The sequence below is a fragment of the Oreochromis aureus genome, linkage group 18 (genome assembly GCF_013358895.1).
Source record: "Oreochromis aureus strain Israel breed Guangdong linkage group 18, ZZ_aureus, whole genome shotgun sequence".
In the NCBI taxonomy this organism is placed as follows: Eukaryota; Metazoa; Chordata; class Actinopteri; order Cichliformes; family Cichlidae; genus Oreochromis; species Oreochromis aureus.
Window position 1 is genome coordinate 28,532,150 of NC_052959.1, and position 25,604 is coordinate 28,557,753.

At 39.9% G+C, this 25,604-nt stretch overlaps 1 long non-coding RNA gene across 1 annotated transcript; it reads right to left on the reverse strand.

The window, feature by feature from the left end:
- Positions 1 to 2,427: 2,427 nt before the first annotated feature.
- Positions 2,428 to 25,296, reverse strand: LOC116331660. The gene is made up of 5 exons (XR_004200323.2): positions 24,913 to 25,296; positions 10,054 to 10,127; positions 5,274 to 5,384; positions 5,098 to 5,182; positions 2,428 to 3,422 (listed from the first exon to the last, which is right to left on the reverse strand). It is a non-coding gene; the product is annotated as an uncharacterized LOC116331660 (long non-coding RNA).
- Between the last annotated feature and the right edge of the window lie 308 nt (positions 25,297 to 25,604).

Sequence of the window (25,604 nt, forward strand, 5' to 3'; positions counted from 1 at the left end):
GCCACAGCAGCCTCATTTTCCCGTGTACATCACACAGGCGGCTGATTGTGAAAGATGATGCACTCGCACCTCGCTAACAGGTTCACGAAAGCCCACATGCTTAAAGCCACCTTCGGCTAATTCAATTCCACTGCCATTCCAGAGGTAATGGAGTGTGCCTGCACCTCCTTGCAGTTGGTGCATAGAAAAAGTGGGATGACAGGGTGGAGCGGTTGGTTGTGGTGGTCAGTCCACCGCCCCTGTGGATTAACAAGGTTATCCTGTTGTTGTGTTTAATTTTTCAGCTACCATCTCAAATTTCTTGTCCAGGAACTAAACTAAAAGTGACGGAAAAAAAGAAAATGTCTGGATTAAATTTCCTCCATCCACTTTACCTCACAGAAAAATATTTATATCTTTCCTTTAGTGGAATCTAGACATTCAAATTGTTTTGCTGTCTGTGATTTTTGGCTTCCACTCCAATATAATTATCAGCCAGTGAAGTACTTTGTGATGCTCAGTGCACTAAAAAGAAATGAATATTTTCCATTACTCTGGAAAATGATCAAAACAAGTTTTCAGAACTGCTTTTTATTGATAAAATGGAAACAGGAGCTCCAGCCATTTCTGTTATTTCCCTTTAATTTCCCAAAGATGATTCAAATAGTGTCTTTGTTGTTTGGTTGGTTGGTTGGATGATTGTTCTTTTAATATCTGTAATTGCTCTTATACATATAGTTGTACTAGGATTGACTTTGCAGTTTGTCTTAACACTCATTACCAGACAAACACAGAGTTTGCATAGCCATAGACTAACACCCCCACCAAAAAAAAAAAAAGATGGAAAGAAAAACGTTTTGGTCTCAGACGAAACTTATTCCCATAATTTAAAAGTCTACATTAAATAGTAATATGACTACTTTATTTCAGGCAAGCCAGCTCATACCCTTTGACACCTCCAGTTGGACACATAGTGTGCCCTATTTAACCTGCTGTAGCTTGCTTTGCACAGATCTGCAAGTTACTTTTCAACCTGCCTCCAACTTTCTCCAACTTAACCAATGCCAATTCCTACCTGCAATGTTCAGGGTTTTGCTGCTGCTCTCCCTTTCCATGTTTGCACATAGAAGGCATGTAAGGATGACAGCCATCTGCATGGAAATAACAATCTTCATTTAGCTATAGCAGTCCTGACTGAAAAGCTTCAAAATTATTTAAATACTTTCCATTTGGGCACCAGGGTGATGCACCATTGATATTTCAGCTCTTTCTTGTAATAAGAATCATCTCTGAGTCCCTGAGTCCCCGAGCAAATGTGCTCACTCACTCTGACTCATGATACAGAGAGAGGCTGAGCACTCCCTCAAACACACTTTAATTCTGAAATGTGTCATTCCTCCTGAAGCCCTTTGACATTCATGCATATGTAAGAGCCCAAAGGAAAGTGTTCTGTGCACTGTGTGGTCATAACGAGCCGCCAACAACTTTTACTTTGCCTTCATATTCTAAACATCCTTTAAAAAGGATGTTTGTATGATGATGTTATCTCCAAAGCCTTGAAGAATTTGTTATTGCATACCTCCTCAGTGGAGAGAAACAAACTGAAATTACAGAAATGCAATCTACTGAGAACGACTGAAATGGCCCATGAGTGGACTTCAAGCCTCCACAGCTACTAATCGCCTCTATTCCTCTGATACACTCAGAATGAGCGACGTTGCTCCTGAGAGTGTCTGCCTGCTCACCAAAGCCACATAGAAACACAACATTCATCTTCAGACACAGTGGAGGCTTGCCCACCTGCCATGAAATTGCTTTTCACTATAAAACCAGCAGTAATATTAAAGGAAGAACAAAATCACCTGCAATATCGGAGTGATCTAAAATAGATCAGAAATATACTTTGATGGCATGCAATACATACAGAAGCCACTATTATTGCAATATGACAAAGAACATTTCCCTTTTGGATCGGCATATGCAACACGGGTATGCACGGTGCATATCTGAAATTTTTGTTCAATAATAGAAAGTTTAGACAGTGGAGTGAAATAAAAATTCCTTCTCCAGTTTTAAATCCCTCCTTCTGAAATGCTTAGCCATTTGACAGGATACAGAGTGCCTGAAAAGCAGCTGTCTCATTCATTTGTCTGGGCTTGACTAAGGACCTACTAACTTGCTTGAATCCCCCATTAATGAGACCAGACTGAGCTTATGGCATTCAGCATGTCACATAAACCTTCATTAATGTGGAATTTCCAGAAGTCAATAGAGGAGCCAGGTTTTTAAATTCCTGGCTCTACTGAATCAGCAGGGGACAAAAATTGCCCCCGAAAGCCTAAAACTGCCCTAACGCATGCTATCCAGCTTCAGAAGAGAAACCACTATGAGCTTTATGTTAAGTGCACACAAGTCTTAGTTATTAAAAGAAGGAATGCAATGCAAAAGAGTGCCATTTATTATCATAGCCTCAACCTCACGTTCATGAGAAAATAGTGGGAAGTTACAGGTTCTGGCAAAGAAATAGTCTGATACATAACCCTGTTAACGGACATTTATGTGGAGATTTAAAACAAACTGGAATCAAACATGTTAAAAAACTAACTTTAGAGATACTGATAAGTGCATTTTTCTACAGCATTCGGACAGGCTAACCATTTCCACCTGTAAGCAGTCCTTTCCATGGATTCCCTCACATGACTTTCAACAAGATACTTCTATCTCCATGGGTTGCTGTCTCTATGTTAGGTTTTTTGCCTTATAGATGAAGGGTTGTTCTCCTGCACCTTCAGGTTCGGTCCTGAGTATCACTTGTGCTTGCGCGCCAAAAGAAAATTCCAGCGTTCTTGGAGGCGCCGGGTGCAATGGCTGCCAAACTGGCAACTCCATTGTCCTGCTGGGAGACTTCAACACTTACACCAGCAACAACAGTTAGATCTGAAGGGTGTGATTGAGAAGAATGACCTGCCTGCTGCTGACTTCAAGGAGACAACTGACCCATCACCAGGTGTAAGATCACTGAGGTTTCCTAAACAACTCCTTGGTGGTAGAGTCCTTACGATGGATGCAAATTGCTTGAGTTTGTTAAGGCCGTGCATGTTGTAAGGCTGTCTTGGATTACACGTCTCTGTAATGTTGCATGGAGAGACGGTGCATCTGCATTAGAAGAAGGAGGTGGTGGTTCAGTCTTCAAGAAGTGGAAAGGGAGAGTGTGCTCCAGATAAGGGGGAATCATACAACTCTCTGGGAAGGTCTGTGCCAGCGTCCTGGGGAGGAAAGTCCATTCCATTCGTTGGACTCAGAAAGAACAATGAATTTTAACCAGTCAACATGTGTTTTACGGATGTGGAGAAGCCATTTGATTACATCCCTCAGGGGATCAAGTAGGAGGTGCTTCGGGAGTCATCCATGCTCCTACCAACTTGCAGTGGGTCCTCCACCCCCTGTTTGTGAAACAGTTGTAAACAAAATAATTTCACTGTGAATCAGCTTTGGAATATTAGAAATGTATGTCATTGTATTCCTTGCTACAACTTATTTCTATTGTAAACACTGAAAAAATAAACGCATATAGCTCTAAAAAGCAGTCATGTGAATATTACTGTACAGAAATAGGCCGTGTGAGACACACTGTAAAGAAAAGAGTGACAGGTCTATCATTTACAACCGGATTAGTCATTAGGATTAGTCACGATGAGGATCCACGCAGCCTGAAGCCATCCATTAACTCCATGTCACCAAGTTTAGTTCATTTCATTGGGTATATGAAGGGGAAAAGATTTATGTCAAATAGTTTCAGAGAGTTATGTATTGTGTTCAAGAATATTTGTAATAAAGAAACAAGATTTTCCTGCTTCAGACTGAATATCAAGTTCATGATTAGCTTTCTGATCATGCCCGATCTTTTATATCATGAGGTGAAATTATAATTTTTACAGAGTATTACATCATGTAGAGAAAGGCGGGTGAAGTAGATTTTCCATTGCTGTGTAAATTAAGTCTTGAAACCTTAAAAACAACAGCTGCTCATTTCACTCACAGCTTTTTAAGATATAACGCATGCTGGGCTGTGCCAAGTTGCTGGATGCTAAAGCTCAGAGCATGAAGCAGCCCTTTAAAAAAGAATAAGGGCAAAGGACTGATTGCGATTGTATTTTCACACACACTGTCAGAGACATCAAATGTCATGTGTCTGCGGTCCTATTGATTGCCCAGCGGGGCATCATGGGAAAGAACTCTGAAACAACCCGCAGAGGTTAATGTACACGCATTTCAACCTGCTGGATATGAGTCAATACATCACTATCTATTGACTGCAAACCACTCAACAACATGTGTCAAGTGCAGAACTACGTAGATCTAAAGAGCGTTTTAACTGACATGGAGTGGCAGCTAGGCGATATTTACCCCATATCCCCATTTTGGAAACACAAGCTACAGGCTCGAAAATATTTGAAGAAATCAGACCAAAATGTTTAAACCACAACAATCAATTTACCAAATTACATTGAGAAAAATAACTCAATAATGTAAAGGGGATCAATTGCAATGAACCTACTTGTGCAGAATAATCATCTGAATCTATGGCTCCCATTCGCTTAATGATTTGTTTCAAGTCATTGCTTTGCTTTCTGGCCCACCACTTTGATGTTTTGGGTCACTCTCACAATCCTCATAGCATTGTTTGCAAACAGAGAAGAGAGCTGGAGGACACATATTGAACTATTTTGCAGCCAAAGAACCAGATGTCTCTTCTTGGACCAGTAGATAAGTAGGTAAAGTTTATTTATGCAGCACTTTTCAAGAACAAAAGTCACAAATGGTAAATGGACTGTTAGTTATATAGTAGTTTGTACTCAATTTGAGCACTCAAAGCACTTTCTTCCTACAAGCCTCATTCACCCATTCCCACAAATGCATTTTTCTAACACTCACACACTGGTGGATCCATTGGGGGCAATTCAGGGTTCAGTATATTATTCAAGGATACTTTGAAATGCAGGTTGAAGGAGCAAGAGGCTGAACCACCGACCTTCCAATTAGTAGATAACCTGCTGTATGTAAGTCACAGCCACACTACAATATAAAATAAATGGATAAAACAAAATAAAAGCAAACCAGCACGAGTGGATCTTAAGCTTCTTCTTAAAGGTATCATCAGTGTCCACAGATCATAAGTGCACAGTCTGATTTTGTCCTGAACCTGAACCGAGGTACCAGAGACATGATCAGTTCCGAGACATAGGAGTTAACATATTTATATACATCTTCACGAATACAGGGAAACATCTGACCTTAAAGAGCTCTGAAAGGGAACTTTAAACTGAACCCTCAGCTTTACAGGAAGCCAGTGGGAAGAATCGGTGTTACATCCAACCTTAGAGAGGACCTGGCAGGAAGGCTGACTGATTAATGAATTACAATAATTGAGGCGTGATGAAATAAAAGCATGTTTGAACTTGTATAACATCAGAAATCTTTCTGAGACACACATTCAGAAACATTTTATATTACTTTAAATTTGAATTAAGGGTTAAACCCTGTGTGGTTACACCACCCTCTTTTAAAGGAAGTCCAAAAACATATAGAGAAATTAATAAATATCAGAAGAAAAGCAAAGCTCATACATAATAGTGACAGCTGACCTGATAAAGCAAAAATAAAAAAAATACACAAATGATGTTCTTTCACATTCACAACAGTCTGGGTCAGTGATCTGGAACAACGCGGCCTCTGAATGACAGAAAACCTGCTAAGTGGTCTGACTGTCGGATAAACCTGATGTTTGTGTGATTTTCAAACATTTCCCGTGATTCTTTAAGCTCTCGGGCGCTCTTTGTGTTTTGCCGTAAAGGTCAGTGGAGCTGCTGTGTGTGGGTTTAGTGTTTGTAATGGTTACAAGTATCCTTGTTGCTGTCATTTTCTGGAAATATGTAATAGTAAATCAATTTGAATGAAGAAAATTGCTTTGAATTAACTGTTTGCACCGATATATAAAATCTATATCAGAGCAATACATATAACATGTAGACTCAGCCACCAGTTTATTGAGTGTACCAAATAAGAAATTATTTTAGCGAGACTGTGACACTGCATGCGTCAAATAAAGCAAAGTATACAGCAAAGTAAGGTGCTCTTTCTTTGCTAAAGTTATGAGCCATATAAAAAGGTTACCAAGAGCTACTGCTGGCCCACAGGTAAACCCTAGGTTTTGGAAAACGGATGGTTATGGGAATAGAATAGTCAAACAAGGGAAAGAAGTGGTTGGAGACTGCAGCATGACTGGAATTATTCTGACTCTGTGCAATGAACTTGCATTTTTGTTGCTTTAACATGGATGCTTTGCAGTCTGAGAACAGGTCTGAAATCATTTGCAGTAATTTGCAGTCTTCAAAGCAACTTACATGTACATGTTGCTGCCACCTACATCTACTTTAACTACCACTCCAGGAGTATAATCAGAATAAAGCTAGTTTGCAACCAGTTAAGTCAAGTCCCCTATACACTAAAGAGGCACATTGCACACAAGCTGCATGTGACCTGTATAATCTCATTGCAAGCAGCGGTCCCCCCATAGGTTGAGAATGCAACACCCACAGCTGGTCACCATAACTACTTGCATGTGCTCTTGGACCAGCTGAAAAGTACCGCCATGACTAATTGACCAAAAGACACTGGTCACTACTGGTTAACAATCTTCTTGCCTCGCTTGGTGTCTTTTTATTGACTGAAATCAGCTCAGGAATCTGAGACAAAACTCCACACAGCCAAGTATCATCAAGTCAGTCAGGAGGGAATTGTATTTGTCATGTGGCTAATGTTCTGACCTGCTGTTGTGCCACATGCTGTCCAGTTAGATAAGTCACCGCCTTTGTGTGAGTTGTTAAAAAAGAAAAGAAAAGCAAACAGCTTTTCTTTCCAATATTACAATTGCTGTACGACTTCGAATAGCAGCACCTTTCTCGGCGAACAACAGCAAAGCTTGTTTACAGAAGCAGAGGAGACCTTACTCTGATCCCATGAGTTCCATCAGAGGATCTGGCTGTGCAGCAAAGAAATAAAACATTGAGCAGCTTCAAATGTTTCTGATCAAAAAAAATAAAATAAAAAAATCAGGCGCAGAAATCACACAACAGACTGAACTTCACAGACAGACTGACTAAAATCCCCTGTTGTGCTGCATGGTAAATATCTTCCACTCCTGCACCACTTGTTGCTCAGATGCTTTGATTTGGCACAGCCGTTTCCCTTGCTGAACCATCAAATACCTAATTTAAACACCAGAAAGACTGTGTATCTCTCTGCCTTTTTCCTCATCCCCTGCGCTGCTTCCGTCTTATATGCTAATGCGTGAACACACAGTGCTTTAGTTATGAATTTACCTTGGCTCTCTTTGGGAACAAATACCAGGCAGAACAAAGCTGAGCATACTTGTCCTAGATGAGATAGCTTGATGAAATCTGTGCATGTGTGTGTAAATACATGCAAGTGTATCGGTCCAGGAACAAAAAAAGGATCAAACAAATGTACATGGGCGCACTTGCATGTTTCTTCTGTTCTTTTTAAGAGCCTCTCTTTGTCCCTGGAGACCCTCCACTCTGCAATCTATCATTCGACATGTTCATTAGCGTAAGTGTGTGTTGGTGTGTGTGCTGTATGTGATTCACCAGGCATCACCCGCCTGGGAATCAGCATTAAGCGGTGCAGCAGCTCGCCATATGCTGAGATCAGGAAGAAGAGCATCAATTAACAGACTTTTGATCCTTTCTAATAAAGCGCAAACACATTGTACAATAAAGGCTGATAGCAACAAATCCCACAATGGGATCAAACAATCAATGGAAGTGTGTAGCTCTGACTCAAACCTAAAAATAGAGTGATCTGATAGCTCTGTGGTATTGGAAGAAAAAAAAACAGTTTAAGACTGAAATTTGTTGTTTTCTGTACACAATATTGATAGACAGCCAAAAGCATGTCAAACTGTATTCAGTAACTCTACTGGAAAAAATGACTGGTCAGTGCTGCCGTGTGTGCACAATAAGCAAGGGTTGTGTCTAGTGGCCAATCTTAACCATCTAATCTGACCATCTCAAAAGGCAAAGCTGTGTAGTCTGACCCTAATAATACTCCAGAGAGTATAAAAGGTGAACAAAGCTATGTTGACATCACCCATTGTTTTGTGAAGTCCTGTTATGAAGACTTGAACTGAGTGTTTCTTCTTTTTCAAACAAGCAAAGAATGGTGCGACTACAGGGAGTGCAGAATTATTAGGCAAATGAGTATTTTGTCCACATCATCCTCTTCATGCATGTTGTCTTACTCCGAGCTGTATAGGCTCGAAAGCCTACTACCAGTTAAGCATATTAGGTGATGTGCATCTCTGTAATGAGAAGGGGTGTGGTCTAATGACATCAACACCATATATCAGGTGTGCATAATTATTAGGCAACTTCCTTTCCTTTGGCAAAATGGGTCAAAAGAAGGACTTGACAGGCTCAGAAAAGTCAAAAATAGTGAGATATCTTGCAGAGGGATGCAGCAGTCTTAAAATTGCAAAGCTTCTGAAGCGTGATCATCGAACAATCAAGCGTTCTATTCAAAATAGTCAACAGGGTCGCAAGAAGCGTGTGGAAAAACCAAGGCGCAAAATAACTGCCCATGAACTGAGAAAAAGTCAAGCGTGCAGCTGCCAAGATGCCACTTACCACCAGTTTGGCCATATTTCAGAGCTGCAACATCACTGAGCCCAAAAGCACAAGGTGTGCAATACTCAGAGACATGGCCAAGGTAAGAAAGGCTGAAAGACGACCACCACTGAACAAGACACACAAGCGGAAAGGTCAAGACTGGGCCAAGAAATATCTCAAGACTGATTTTTCTAAGGTTTTATGGACTGATGAAATGAGAGTGAGTCTTGATGGGCCAGATGGATGGGCCCGTGGCTGGATTGGTAAAGGGCAGAGAGCTCCAGTCCCACTCAGACGCCAGCAAGGTGGAGGTGGAGTACTGGTTTGGATCATCAAAGATGAGCTTGTGGGGCCTTTTCGGGTTGAGGATGGAGTCAAGCTCAACTCCCAGTCCTACTGCCAGTTTCTGGAAGACACCTTCTTCAAGCAGTGGTACAGGAAGAAGTCTGCATCCTTCAAGAAAAACATGATTTTCATGGGACAATGCTCCATCACAGTCAAGTACTCCACAGCGTGGCTGGCAAAAAGGTATAAAAGAAGAAAAACTAATGACATGGCCTCCTTGTTCACCTGATCTGAACCCCATTGAGAACCTGTGGTCCATCATCAAATGTGAGATTTACAAGGAGGAAAACAGTACACCTCTCTGAACAGTGTCTGGGAGGCTGTGGTTGCTGCTGCATAAATGTTGATGGTGAACAGATCAAAACACTGACAGAATCCATGGATGGCAGGCTTTTGAGTGTCCTTGCAAAGAAAGGTGGCTATATTGGTCGCTGATTTGTTTTTGTTTTGTTTTTGAATGTCAGAAATGTATATTTGTGACTGTGGAGATGTTATATTGGTTTCACTGGTTTGAAATGGGTATATATTTGTTTTTTGTTAAGTTGCCTAATAATTATGCACAGTAATAGTCACCTGCACACACAGATATCCCCCTAAAATAGCTCAAACTAAAACAAACTAAAACTACTTCCAAAAACATTCAGCTTTGATATTAATGAGTTTTTGGGTTCATTGAGAACATGGTTGTTGTTCAATAATAAAATTATTCCTCAAAAATACAACTTGCCTAATAATTCTGCACTCCCTGTATAAAACCGCACACTCATTGGCTAGTGATGAGCCTTTAGCCAATGAGAATACCCAGAATAATCCTCCTTTGTGACTCTTGGATCATAAGTCATAAAATTGACTTAATTTTCTTTTCAGTAAAACCCAAATCTAGGTCATAAAGTCATCAGGAAAGTGTTTAGTGAGGTTGCAGAGCAAAGAAGAAAGCCAGGGCTGTTTGCCCATAGAGAGGTATACAACTGGAAGTCATTTTGCAGCCACAAGAGTTACCCCCTGATGGGCATTAAATAGAATGCAGGTTTAAAACACTTACTTTTTTGGCTTCAGTTTTCAGACCTCAAAGTTACATCCATCTGTTTACTCTCGGTGGACGTTACAGAGGTTTACCTGTGGTTGAAAAAAATAGCTTAAGAATAGAAGTCACTGTGCACAAAACATTTAGAAAAAGCATTTTAAAAGATAAAACAGAACTAAGGATAAACATAGAAGAAAAGTCAGTATGGAATAAGGTGCCAGTTGTGAGCCTTTGGCAAATAATTTGTCATATTAATCTTGTGGGTGAGAACTGGTCATGCCAGGATTTATCCTGCCTGCTGATGGACAATATCTCAATCTTTGAAATATTTGTGTTTTTCCTATCCAAAGAGGTGTGGGGGTAAAAACAACCTTACTTTCACCTACAAGAAATAAAACAGGATGTCTCAGATTACATAAAATGTTAGCGATGGAATGCATTCAACATATGGCACCTCTTCTATGTGAATAATAAAGGGATTGAAGTGTGATCAACAGTTGCCAAGGTAACACATGTTTGTTCTCATATGTGATTTGCAACTAAATTTAATAAAAGCGGATGAAATCACAAGGCTGTTTTATTATAGAGCACAGTCTGCTACAGTGGGGACGGAGCCACTTTGAAGTATTTATTATCATTGTTTATTCATCCATCTTTTACAGAGCATGCACACACGCATGTTTGGGATCCAATGTAATTCTTAAACCACCTCAATTTTGGCTGAAACATTCCTGGTGCACAAATAATGGTATTTTAGGAGATTCTTTACTTAAACTGATTTAAAAAAGCCTACAATGTTTACAGATTTAATCATCAGTTATATGAATACTGTGATATATAAAGGATGGTACTAATGTTACTGTTAATATACAAATCTAGTACTTAACCTTAATTCAGTGATGATTAAAAGATTTATCACGTGCACACGCCCTAAATCCATATGTTAGTAAAAAAGAATGACTCCGTTTGAAAAAAAAAATATCCAAATTTATCATGGGCATGAGGTAGGATTATGCAAAACACAAGATAATGAAGAAAGAGGAAACGGGAAACGCATTAAAAAAACACATTTAAAAAATGGACAAGGGAAATAAACTAAATACCATTAAACAACACTAGACAAAGGTTACCAAAATAAAAGAGGAAATAACCAAACAAGGGGGACACCACTGATGAAGACTTTACAGAAAAAGGCAGAACGACATCGAAAATATGCCACCCCCCAAAAAAGGATTTTGAAAATAGACCCAAGGAAAACCAAGAATGTCAAAGGGGGCCCGGAAGCTTGTACTAAAACTGGAACCAAGTGCAGAACCGAGTCCGAAGACGACAGTAGTTTTAACAGTTTTATTTTGCTTAGTGACAAACACAGTGTAATAACTTGGCAAAGAAATGTGGAAAACTTAGAATGTATACAATATATAACTTAGCAGGGTGAAGGGTGAGGCCCCGGCGGGACTAACGAGGTGAACTGAGTCGTGGCCGGAAACGGGTGTGGTAGCAGTTGCAGGTGGAGTTGGAGTAGCTTTGGGGGGAGAAGGTGAAGCTCCGGGTGAGCTGAGAGGAGTGGAATGGCTGACCTGGGTTTGGGAGGTCCAGCGAGCAAAAGGTGGCAGGAGGGCAGGCAGGTGGAGAGCTGGAAGCTTTCCAAGGGATGGAGTGTGAAGAGCAGAGAGTATGGCTTGGAGTCCGAGAAATGAGCAAAGCCTGAGGGATGAGCCGTGACGTGACCAGAAAACTGCAGCACAAGAGAACAAGGTGGACTTGAGACAATAGCATAGAGCGTAAGAGCCTGTTACCAACATGGGTTAGTTGGCGAACTGGCGGTGACAAGACAACGCAGGTCTTGGTGGACACAGGTGAATCTGGAACCCAGTGGAAATTTCCAGCAGCTCACCTGGACTGTGACAAAGAATCACACATTTACACAAAGAAAACTAGAAAGTCCACAAAAAACTCAAAATCACAGGGTAGCAGATCCAGGACCATAACAACTTCTTGTAAACCGAAAGCTTCAGTAGAAGGAACGTGGGGCTGCTGTACTAGCAGCCAGCCTCAAATGACCATATTAAGGATATCCACGGCCACTGGTGCCAAGTTTCCAGTAAAACTGTTGGCCACGGCACATTTAATGAAATATGAAGCCTGAGGTTTGGGCCTCATTATCTGAAAGTTTGGCCTTGTTATAAATAAGCATCCAACATCGCATTAATATATGCATGGCAGAAAATAAAGTGTGGAATGTCCCCTTTAAAAAAAATCTACTTTTAAGAGAGAATAAACCCCACACAGAAACATATATACAGAGCATCAAAGAATCCATCAGACCTCATACTGTTTCGGCTGTAAAGAGGCTCAAATGAAAGTAGCAACATAAAATGATGATCTAATGTCACCGGGGTTCAGCGTCTCATCAAACAGTCACACTCTGAGGCAGAATCTAAATGGCGTTTGGTACTATATAGTTATTTTCAACAGTCGACATGGTCTGTGCCGCAGGTGGCAGAATATCCATTCACCTCTCAGGGTGCTTTCTCTGCTCTCATTTCATTTCTCATGGATGAAAGAGAATAAGGGGAAATGCTACCCACTGGTTCTCACTTTACTCAACAGCGCTCTGCACTAGGCTCTGTTTTGTCAAAAGCCAAAATGACTTCATTGTAATTCAGCAGACATGTTTGAGAAGTAAGGGAGATGACAAGTCTTAAGACACTCAATATTTCTCACTGCTGTTCATGTGAAGAGTGAAAAGATGAAGATTTTCTGCATAGGAAATAATCGGGAGTTGATGTCTCGGCTCTTCTATGACTTTGAAAATGTGTTTTTGCTGTGCCAGCTGTACACATTTATATATAACTGGTGCAACAAAAAGACATCCACACACAACTTATATACAGCTGTGGTCAAAGGTTTCATCACTCGCATGTCATGGTAATCTGGAGCTTTTAAAGGTTTCTTTGACCTCTTCTTTTTCCAGGGTGTTACGATTGTGCAGCATGTATTAACTTCTTTAAAAACTGAAATAGGTGCACATGTTTGAATTCATTTTGGATTTTCCCTAATCTACAGTATATAAAGGTCAAATGCACTGTCTAAAAAAATTAAAGGAACACTTTCAAAACACATCACATCTCAAAGGGAAAAAACATGCTGGATATCCATCACTGATATGGACTGGATAATATGTTGCCATTTTTTGATCAAATTAAAATGTTCAACCTACAGTGGGGCTGAATTCAAAGACACACTGAAAATCAAACTGAAAAAATGGTTACAGTAACATAGTCTAATAAAGGAGAAAACCCTTTGACAACACAAAGGAAATTATTTTTATTGATTGCATTGGTATTCTTGCTGATAAGTAACCAGCAAGTTCAAGTGATCTATTTTCTAATCTAAGCTCTATTAGCTGAAATTCCAGGAGTGTAACTCAGACATAAAATCTTGTTTACACTTCCAGCATCACCAACTGAATACATGTAAAATCCAATGAGAATGTGACACAGATCCTCCTAGCAGAGGATCTATATCACACTTGTGGGCTCTTCTACCTGATTTTAAACTGAAACTCTGAACATATGCTGGTCCTGATCAGGCTATGAGTTCAGCATACAGTGAGTTAGTTACGTAATAGAGTAAATTCTATGAAAAAACGTCTGACTTTCAGCCCAAGCTTGGCAGGATATCTGGCACTTTTAACCCGCTGTCCTAGAGGTAAGGAACAAAAAGTACAAACTGTACACACAGGACACAGACAGGGATTGGAAAAAGAAAGAAAAACAAGAGGAAACAAGAGAAAAGTAATGATCAGTCTTACTAGAATCCATTTGTGAGTCTGATGTTGTAGGCAATTCTGTTCTTGTCTGTTGGTCATTGTTTACGAAAGGAGACTTGGGTCACTTGTACAACTGCTACTAGTGCAGAACAATAAGGTGAAAAAGTCAATACTGCTTCAGATACATTTTTAACAACTGAGAGAAATTAACTAAATTATCAGATGATAGCCAGTGGTTTTGGCATTGGTCTTCTGCCACTTCTCTTTTATTCTTTAAGCAAACTGTTTACCTGCATGCAACGATTCCTTGCTCAAAGCTGACTGATCAATAGCACTCAGAGTAAAAGCAACAACAAGAAGAAACCAAAAATCTTTTCATTGCTAGCAGATTACAACAGAAGCAATGATCAAAAATAAGATGTCTACTAAATAAGGTGTATGTGTAGAATTAAGGGACAGCTAGTTGTCACTACTCTCACCGAGGATAGGGAAAAACTACAGTGGTCCCTTGTTTATCGCGGGTGTTACATTCTAAAAATAACCTGCAATAGATGAAATGCGCGAAGTAGTGAACTTTATTTTTTACAATTATTATAGATGCTGTAAAACCCCTCACTACACACTTTATACACTTGTCTCAGACAGGCATGAACATCTTCACACGTTTCTCTCTTGTTTAAACACACAAGTTCAAACCTTCGTAGAAAAATAAGTCCAGTATTATAGAATGAAACCAAAGATCAAACCCTGTTTTCAGGTCCAGAACATGGGAATACTGTAGAGCAGCTACGAGAGAACGCAACATTAATGAATCAATGGTACGGAGGTGGAGGAAGCAAGAAGAATGAGCTTTTTCCAGTAAAGATAAGTCAAGAAGTTTGACTTATCTGACTGTTTGGTTTCACTTAATGCACCTTATTATCCTTTGACGTCGACACTTTTGTCTTCTGCAGGCGAAGATTTATGTAAATTTGACAAGCTGAACACATTCTGTACTGTACAGGAGACACGCAGGAGCAAGACTGAAAATGGTCTACAGCCGATCAGGACGCAGAACACAATGTGCTTTACAAAAAAAAAACAAAAAAAAAAAAAAAACACAAACTCGATATGAGGAGGGTATTTTTACATAAAAATCAAGATGCCACGATTCTATTAAATTTGAATAAACTTCGGAGAAACCCACGTTGCCTTTAGCAAAAGGAATTCAGTCAAAGTCTTGGAGCAAAACAAATGTAGGCCAAGCAAATTAAATGTAGATGAAGGAACAGAATAAAATGAGTTTAATGGAAGAGAAAATGAAGTATTTGGCATGACGGAGTTTAAATTATTGAGCTCTCTTTCAGTTCACAACCAGTGGCTTCAGGGTGCTACAGGAAGACCCCAAAAGACACGTCTGGCCTTTCTCTCCGTCATCCTTTTAGTTTTATAGTTCTTAATCTCCTGCAGTGCGTTCCACAGCTTTTACCATTGTGGTTATTTGCTGCATGGAGTGACTCACAAAGTAGTGCCATTAATCATAAAAGTACAGCTCAACCTGATACTCAAGCCTTTTAATTTACTGTTTGGAAGATAAAAGTTTGCAGAAAGATATTAATACTGTGAAATAAACCCACCGCTCAGCTTGTTGTTCCTGTTATATGTGTGAAGACGTATGAATACAAGCTTGGGAGCTTAGTATAAACAATAGTTTGGTGGTGTATATGAATACAGTTAGGCCCATAAATATTTGGACAATGACAAGTTTTTATAATTGTGTTTCTGTATTTCGCCACAGTGGATTTTAACTTACAGTTTTAATTTAAGGTGGTTAACAAAAGCATTGCACTGACTGTTTAGGATTTTTAAACAGTCCCACTTTTCAGAGGCTCAAAAATAATTGGACAATTGACTGACAAGCAGTTGCCAAGTGAGGCCTGTTCATTTGTTGTTTTCTAACAAATGAAATCTGAAGTTTAATCCAAGTGTTAAACTTGCATTTGGAAATCTCAACATTGGATCCAAAGAGATGTTGATGCAAGTGAAGGAGGCTATCATTAGGCTGAAAATAAATCCATCAGAGAGACAGCAAAAACATCAGCAGAGGCCAACAACCTTGTGAATTCTTAAAAAGAAAAAATGCACTGGGCACTTCTGCAACATCAAAAGATCTGGAAGACCACAGCAGGGTTAGTGCACGATGACAGATTTACATGGTTAACAAAAACAGTGTGATAACATCTAACCAAGTATAGGATAGCCTTGAGGAGCCAGGTGTATCACTATCAAGGTCTATAACCACGAGATGGAAATATAGAGGGTTAGGAACAGGAAGGCCAGGTCAGGCTGCCAGAAAACATCTAAAAGAGTCTGTACAGTTCTGGGAAAAATATTTAGGACAGACAAAATCAAGATTAAGTTGTAGAAGAAAAGAAGAAAAGGAGCAGCTTATGATCTGAAGCATAACACAACATCTGTCAGACATCTGTCATACATGTGCATGTTATGGCTGCACATGTGCAGAAATGTACATTGGGTATACACTCTGCTCACATTCGCCCAAGTGCTGGAAAACTGATTGGACAGTACTTTACAGTGGAATTGGATAATTCTGTTGCCTTTTTTTATTATCCTTGTTAACTTTGGCCACAGCGATAAGTCTAATGCAACGCCCTCATGACCCTTCAGGACAGGGACATTAATTTAGGTGGATAATTCTTCTATGGATCCACATTTGGGGGTTTTGTTCCCCTCACCACCACCCGGCCCACGACAGCTTCCTCTGATAAACACTCAAAGTTTGTGGCACTGGACGAACTTTGGCATCAAAATTAGCCTGTCTGAAAGTCCCCTTGTGGCTTTTTGTTCTGAAGCACAGTTGGAAAAGCATGCCAGGAATGACCCTCAATCCCAGAATGATGATATCATGACAGAACCAACAGCCAAAAGCTGTCACAGCACTGAGTCAGTCAAGTGATATAAAAACAAGCAAAAAAGAGAGCGAGAGAAAACCACAGTTGGCTCTTTCTCTCTATTAAATGCACATGCTGCATCCATCAGAGCATTTCTTATAAACAAAGATGCTCTATTGAAGCAGTTGAGCCTAAAGCAAAAATACCAAGAAGTTTAACATTTATAGGTTTTAACATTATTGCAGCATCATATTTGGCTGGTTTTATAGGCTAACTGTGTACTAAACTTATGTGCATGGTTGCCACAATGTTTATTTTATTGTTGGTGACACTTTATAACTTCATTATTTATCACTATAGTAAAAAACATGCTCCTCACAAAAGGATGGTAAATGAGCTCTGCAACCACTTCTGAAATGGCGATATCCATTCTTGCTAAAGGATTCATTTTTGTTACATCGCTTTACTTCAAGCTAAAGAATGGCTGCCAATGATGAAAGCAATTAATGGCATCTAAAAGGAGCCGTAAGCAATGATGCAGTGACTTAATCTGCTTTCTATTGCAGGGCCTATATTGAATCTGTCAGTCTGCCTGTGTGCCACAATAGGCTATTGTTTAGGAGGAGGACATGAGGGATGACTTCTGCCTAGGCAACTGTCTTTTACGTTAGGATACACCTGAGTAGACACCCATACTATACAGTCTGAATGGGTAACACACTACCTTAGCATATTTTTGTAATGACCTATATGTTCGGGGATGTGCATAGTGGCAAACAGGGATGTAAATCTTTACAAATACAGTCAAACGTGCAGATCATTTCATGTACTTTGAGTGATACTTGGTTGTTTAGCAGAAAAATTATGTCTTATAAGACATTTGCATTATCTTTTAAATAATACAACAAAGTGTAAGGAGCCAAAAACATATTCTCATCCACACTCTTTCTGTGAATACAGCTTAGAAAATCCCAGCAGGCAGAGACAGCTACTATACATGCAAACTCACAACCAGTATGAATACTCAAAACTCATACAATCACAGGCACCGGCGCTCTAAAATAAGCCGCTAAAAGATGAGATAAGCACAGAAAGAGAGTCGGCACGAAGGCTTATACTCCACAACACAAACACCTTGCATGCATAATTCTGAGTGCTCACAGAGATGACAACGCTGCTAAAAGTGACACAGGTGCACAACCTGCTTGCATTAACATGCACATTTTTAAAACATGTGCCAGGCTTTGTATGTTTAAAATAATTTTTTGTAAACATAATATGAATAGTAAACATATCTGCTTGTTTAACATACTATTGAGCGCATATAACAACAATATAATCATAGCATATGTTCACTTGCCAATGCATATATTAGATTCCCTACCATGAAGCAATAATAATCAACAATTTTGCCTTCAGCTTGACACAATCTGGACATTTTCATCTGACCTCTGGCATCAAGAAGGTTACAGAATATTTTTTCTGCTCGTTTTCTATAAACTCTTAGATTGTTATGCAGGAAAATCCCAGCAGATCAGCAGTTTCTGAAATACTCAGTCCATCTAGGACCAACAACCATGCTACCTTCAAAGTCAAATCACCTTAAATCACATTTCTTCCTCATTCTGATGCTCAGTTTGAACTTCAGCGAATTATCTTGACCATGTCTACGTGCCTTAATGCACTGAGTTGCTGCCAGTAATCTAACAGGTATACCTACAGTAAAAACATGGTGGGTGGGTGTATATCTCTTATTAAATGCATTTTCTATAGAAAGGTAAAAACTTCATAAATTCCAGCCTAATATTTTTTTCTCTTATTCTCAATCTTTGTCTGGTCAGTGGCTCTCAGGAGCCCAGAGGGTCTCTGGGTTAACGACTTTCCCAGCCACCGCTGGACAGATAGACAGATGTGTTCTATAGATGGTGTTGTTGCAGATAAAGTCGAGGGGGAGTTACCATGTGTCCTGGTTGCTACAAAGCCCTTTGGTCTCCATTCATCAGCAAGAACAGGACCAGACCGCATGAATCACACACACAGCCGAGAGCAGTTTGTGTTTTCTGTGTGTGTGTGTTCATGAATGTAACATACTGTCTGTAGGCAGAGCACATGCACTTTGTCTCACCATTGCAAACGATACATAGTGACAGAGGCTTTTGTATACAATGTGCAGGTGCAGGGATTTTGCGCGCGCACACACACGCGCGCACGTCCTTTCTGCTTTTAATCATTCAAATAAACGCATACGAAAAAAATTCGTGCATCCATACCACTCGTCTAATCACACGGCATCATCTTAAATACAGGAAGTACAGGATAGTTTGCACACTGAGTGTCAGCACTGTGGATGTTAAACAGAAAATAGTCATATTGTCCTTCAGTAAACAAAGGCTGGTAAACAAATAGGCAAGAGTGGGTTATCATTACCCAACAGCGCACACTCATATATTACACACACGCATTCACACAGATATAAAAGCAGGAGCAGTATTCATTACTGTGCCACATTAAAAGACAGCACAATGGAACATAAATGACTCTGCGCTCCAATAGCTTAATTGCTAATCTCTTCTTTTAGGACAGTGTTTATTTCATTAGCCTCGTTTGCGCTGATGCTATCTCCCTCCTAATTAACTTGTTTGGATTAAATGTCTTTTCCCTTCGTGCCAGGCAAGAAACAAACAAATGCAAGGACCACCGTGAAGCCTGTACAATAAATGTGAAAAAATAAGAATAAAGAAAATATATAAATCACAGGTTTACATGGACTTTGCGCTGTATTAGAAAATATGATCATTAAACATGGATTTAAAGTACTGAAATAAGTCTATAAGTAACTATTATAGCTATTGGCCCATTTTGTAACTAATAGGAGAGTAATTAGCGCTTAAGTATGTATGAGAAATGGAGAAATATGACCCACACATCAAGACTGGAGCTTTTCAATCTTAATATTGAAAGCGTTTTTTACTCTCAAATTTCATATGTCTTCTCATCCTAGTAAATATCTTCTTCTTCTTTCATCTTTTTTAATGTAATTCCATTAAACTTTCAGGTCTTTCAAGATGAAATGCCCAACCTTCCTCACATCGCTGAGAGAGCTCATGAGACACGGCACCCAGAACTACAAACTAAATGCTCTGTGCGTAGGCTGTTCGAACAAATATAGTTACAAAATCTTAATCTAAGGCACAAATATCTTTGTGATTCATCCATCTGACTGGATCACGGCTGTATTCTCAGAAGCACAGTGCCCCGTGAACAGGTTGCCAGTTGATTATATGCCTAACACAGACAAAAAGGCAATCATTCAAGCTTCTCCTGCATCCAGTATTTAGAATGGCCAATTAACCTAAGATTCATGTCTCTGGACTGTGGGAGGAAGCCAGAGCAGCTGGATTAAAAAAGGGCAGGCAAAGGGAGAACATGCAAACAACAGGCAGGTTTGATCCCAAAACCAGGATCAGTATTTGCCATACTTTGTCAAAGAGCAATTACATAACTGTAACCAAACCTTAGCAATGGCCACAGTGCTTTTCTAGCCTTATTTCCAGCAGCTAAAAGAAAGAAATGCATTTTAAAATCATGGTGATTAAATGTAAATAGAGCTTCACTGTGTCAATTAAACAAAAGCGTTGTTCTTGTTCAAAATTCCCAGCATCTGGTTCCCCGGGTGGCCTGCTACATCAGATGAAAACTGAGATGTCTGGAAGCCTTCACCGGTCCTCATTTGTTTTAATCTGGTACTTTGGTCTTAATCTATCACTGTGGTGCTCTGCAGCATGGCATTCTTTCATTGTGTCAGACTCTGACACTGCAGGCTAGTTTATCTTCACAGTTTGAGTTTGTGCTGCAATGTGGAGCAAAGGAAATAAATGTTTAGGGGAATGTGCTCAGACATGTGTGTGTTTGAGAAAGAACAATAGGTTGAGGGTGGTAGACAAGTCAAATGGTGGATTGAGGGAAAGCTTGAGGTGTACGCTTGCTATTTTGTGGCCATTTCCCCCCAAAAGTGATTTCTTTATCTCATTTCTCAGTGTTTAGAAGCCTGGAAAGGGAAGAAGGTTGGGGAAAAGGACGTGTAAGAAAGAAACAAAGACAGAAACGTTATTTCTGGTTTGTGTAATTACGTCAACGTGATTGACGGTCAAAGGAAAACGATTTCTTTATCTGGATCCTCAGTCCTGGGAAATAAGAGGGGACGGAGAATTAGAGGAGAAAGCAGATGTGGGGCAACGAGAATGAAATGGAGTAAAACACTGTGTGCTTCGGGATGTGTGTTTTTCAGTCTACATGTACAAGGTGTGTAAAGAAGTGCAGTGATAAAGAGGCCGCGAAGACAGCAATGAGAAAAAGAGAGGGTGCGATTAGAGAGAGAGAAAAGCGGGCTCCGAACTATTGAACGGCGTATCTGGCTGTGTACACAGCCATCTGTACGCGGGGCCCTGAACCCATTTAAATTCAGGACGATTGCACTGTTTCTCAAATCCTTCAGAGCTGAATGCTTTTTGCACCCCGTCGAACAGCCTCAGAGGAGTAACACTGCGTCTGAAAATACGAACAGCAGCAGCACACGGAGGGCAGATCTCTTTGTCTGCTTAGAAAGGCAGCATTATCTACCCGGCAAGACACACTTACACCGGGCGGCCCACAGGTTCTCACTTCGTGTTTTCATATCATTATTGATGGGGGCATTTTACGGTGAGGTGGTTTTTGTTCAAAATACCCGGAAGGTCAGTCTAACAGCATGGCCGGTCGGCTAACATCAACCAGGATGAGGACAAACATCACAACCGGCTCAGTTTTCAAGAGTGTGTATGTGATTGAATCTCTTGGACATAAAGTGATTATTGGAGGCTGACTGATCAGTTCTTAGAAGAGAGAACATAGGTTGTTGGTTCATCAGACACATGCAGTCTAAGCAGTCATGAGTCGGCTTCGTTGGACTATAAAAACAAGTCAAAAGTCAACACTTTGGTAACCACCCTACCCAATAAAATGGTAGTGTGGTAAAACTCCCCTGAGGGGCAGAAACAAAAATACAGAGCACAACCACAGCAGCGTTATAGACAGGGTTAGGTTTTTATTTCTGCCTCAAGCTTGTACTTGATCCCAATCAAAAGGGCACGTTGGCATCCAGATACAGGTACAAGAGAGCCATTTGGGAGATACTTAATAAAAATACAAAACTGAAATGGAGAACTGTGTGTCATACCCCAAACAGACAACCTGTTGCTTTTTGTACCTACTTTTTTTGCCAAGATAAAATTGCAATAATCGGCTACTGTGCCAATATTTACTCACTGGCACAGTGTCCCACTAATTTCATCTGACTGCTGCACTCAGTACAGTTGCAATCAATGTAATATATATACATAAATTAATTCATTAGTTTTGTTAATCTTGTGTCATGGTTTACAGCGTAATTAATATTTTACATAATTCATTGTTGTTTTCCTGTTCTTTCCTCATGTGTTTCCATTCTCCCCACTCTCTTCTGCATTTCCCTGCCTCTGTTTCTGTGTATTCCACATTCCTTTCAGTTACTTCCCATTCATATTACTTCCTTATGTGGCTTGCTGTGTTTTGAGTCCCTGTCTTGTTATCTAATTGAATTTACCTGTGTCTTATTATATTTAGTAAGTGTGTCCCTTTCCTCAGTCTTAATGACCTTATCGGGCTCTCCCCCCTCCTACTCCCGTGTCTCCCACTGCTTCATTTTCTTGCTTCCTTCAGATTTTCTGTTTGAACTTTGGATTATTCTGCCATATTCTTACAGTACTTTTTTTTTAAATTAAAAAGTCAGACTAAGGATGATTTTCCTTTTTACAACATGCAGCCTTTTTGTGCCTTTGTTTTGGTCTGCTAAAGACAGCATCATTGTATACAAGCAAGCATCTGCCCACTAACTTCCTCCATCAAATTAAGGCAGATGAAATATGGCTTTTCTTTTATGTCCTTTCTCCTTTGAGAATTCTCCAAAAGCTTTCAAAGTGATGCTTTAAGCAGACACACAAATGCACAAAAATACACCAAATGATTCCTGTCATTATTTGTTATTTTCACTCTCATATCTACCCATACTTGCACTTGATAGGTACCTGTATGCAAGAGTCTCATAGAGTCCAGTAAAGTCAATAGGAATCCCTCCAAGTCACCATGAAACCCCACCACCCCACCTGCCCTGTAAAGGAAAATTGGTAACTCATGATTGATCTTCTTTCTTTAGACATCAGAATTAAATTGCCTAAAACTAATGACCATGTGAAGTCAGAATTGGAAAGTGCGTTGGCTTGTAAACACAAAGCATTGTGCTTCTGGTTGAACTCCCACTTCACCATCACGATTCAGTACAACCTATGCATCTGTGCTAATGCTGGAACAATCCATCAAATCACTCCCCTCTATTGTTTTCTATGCAATTTCACAAACTTGAGCTTCACTTGTGTTTGAACTGCTCCCTTTACACATTCAGTACATTCAGCTGAAACATGTCATATAATGTAGCTCTTTTCACCGTTTTCCACCAAGTCCAGCTGCCGATAAGTGAAACTGCCACATCAGACTTTACATAAATAAACATCTAAAACTATAACCGTTTGCTGCTCCAGATTGACAGGTGTATTACATTAGATGAAAATACAACCCCATCTACTGCACGAGTACATAAATTCATAAACAATCATCCCTCACCCTCTCAGGATACCATGCAGCACTCAAATCAGTGCATCTCATCAGCACCTATTCCATCAACACTTTGGTTGCTGACACTCAAGGGCAGCCTCTAATTTCAGCCAGTGATGAATGAGCTGGTGGGACAGAGGGAGGGGGATGAACTCCAATCAAGGGGCTCCTATGGGACTGTTATCAATGGGGTACTTCCGGAAACATCTGCCACATGGCTATCTATCATCAGATGACCAGAGAAGCTGCAGTGGGGAATGATGGGCTCAGCTGTGAGGCTTGTGTGGCTGGAGGTAGAAGCGCACCTTTTGAGTTTTTCATCACTGTACTTTGTCATTACATGATCAAAATGATAGTGGGACAGGTTAGCACGCATTCTCCGCCTGTAATAAATCAGTGATTTTCTGTAATGATAAGAGAATGTGGTGATGGATTTCTATGAAAGTGTCTCGGTATGCTGTACAACCACATCTTATCTGGTCTATGCGGAGCATGGAAGTTATTCCCGGGAAGCGAACATCTTCAATAAAATTGAAACGTATCAGAGTTTTGAACAAAAATCTCATTTAAAATATGAAACACAAATTTGGAGAAATGCTGTGCTGTCGTCTTCAAGAGACAAGCTTTGAGCTGCAGGTATCAGAAAGGACATTGTATGTTTCCTTTAATCAGTGAACAAACAGAAACACTGTTGCTGGAAGCAAAGAGCAGAAAAAAAAGTTGCTAAATTTAAAAAGTGTAACATTTCTTCCTTGTTTTATTTTAGGAGGTGTTCTCTCATTCTAAAAGGGGATTCTTCCAACATGCTACACCCTGTTGCTTTTGCTCATAGTGTGTGGAGTTCAGAGTGATAAAGCCCATGGTGTTTGGTGTGATTACCCCAGATGCTGCCTGGCATGTAACTAATGACTTGCGATTCACCCTAGGTCAAGTCTGAGGCTTCTGCTTGAGCTTTGAAGCTTGTTTACCCTGCTGCTTAATGCCCATGAGACCTCTATGCTCCCCTCCGCTCCCTGCATACCTTCTAGACAAATTAAGTACCTGCACTAGAAAAGGATTTTTTTTTTTTTTTAGAGAAAGAAAAGAAACAGTCTTTTGGTGCTCAAAGCAACAACAACAACAAAAAAAGAAAGAAAAGAAAATACATTTGAAAAAGTCAGCAGCAATGTCTCTTTCCAGAAGTCATGACAGTGTTGTTAAAAATCCACAGAGCTTGTTGAGAAATGTTTCAGGCAGGAACTTTTTTCTGTTAACTGTCTACATCCACCAACCAAGAAGCATGAAGCTAGCTAACGTTACAGCTCTGCCAAAAGGGACACCATCAGTATTCTCATGCTATCGAGCAAAAGCCTCATCAGGGGTAGGTGGATGCTTTTCTCTTTCAAGCAATGAAAACAAAAAGTTGTACATGAAGCTGTTTAGTACTTGACTAAGTTAAGACTTGTGGATTTCTTCTTTTCTTTATGGCTTGATCTGGCATGATTTTGTGAAAAACACATTGCTGTCATTGGGTTTTTTTGTACTCACATTTCTACAGGGCCTGGTCCATACAGACAGGGAACTCACACCAAAATTGAAGCAGACTGTGTGGGGAGTGAGAAGGAGGACCCAAAAGGAGAAAAAACTAAGCTTAAACAAAAAGCGAGCCGTTTATTATGGCTGATACATGAGTGCAAAATAAAGCAAAGGGCGAACAGGGGCGAAAACTAAACTACAGCCTCAACGGGGGAAACTAAACTGTGGTAACTATGACAACAGACACCAATATGATTCTGAACAGGAACGTGCGAGAAACTATGATAAGGAAAAACATGACCTGAGCATAATCATGAAGTACATGAAAATTGACATGACATGGAGGGAAAGAAAGCAGACAACCTGACAAGACTGAATGAAAACACACAGACTAAATACACAGAAGGGTAATGAGGCAAATGGAAACACCTGGGGAGACACAGCTGACACAAATAAACATAATAGCGCCACAGGGGAAGAGTAAAACTAAGCACAGTGAACATAGAAACACAAGACTTTCAAAATAAAACATTTATTTATTGTATACTTCCCTTTGTTTGCCTTATATGACCTATTGTTCAGAAATTTGGGGGAACACATACAAAACATATTTGGATTCAATATTTAAATTGCAAAAAAGAGTTATTAGAATAATGAATAAAGTTGGATATAGGGAGTCCACCAACCAGTTTTTTGTAGGATTA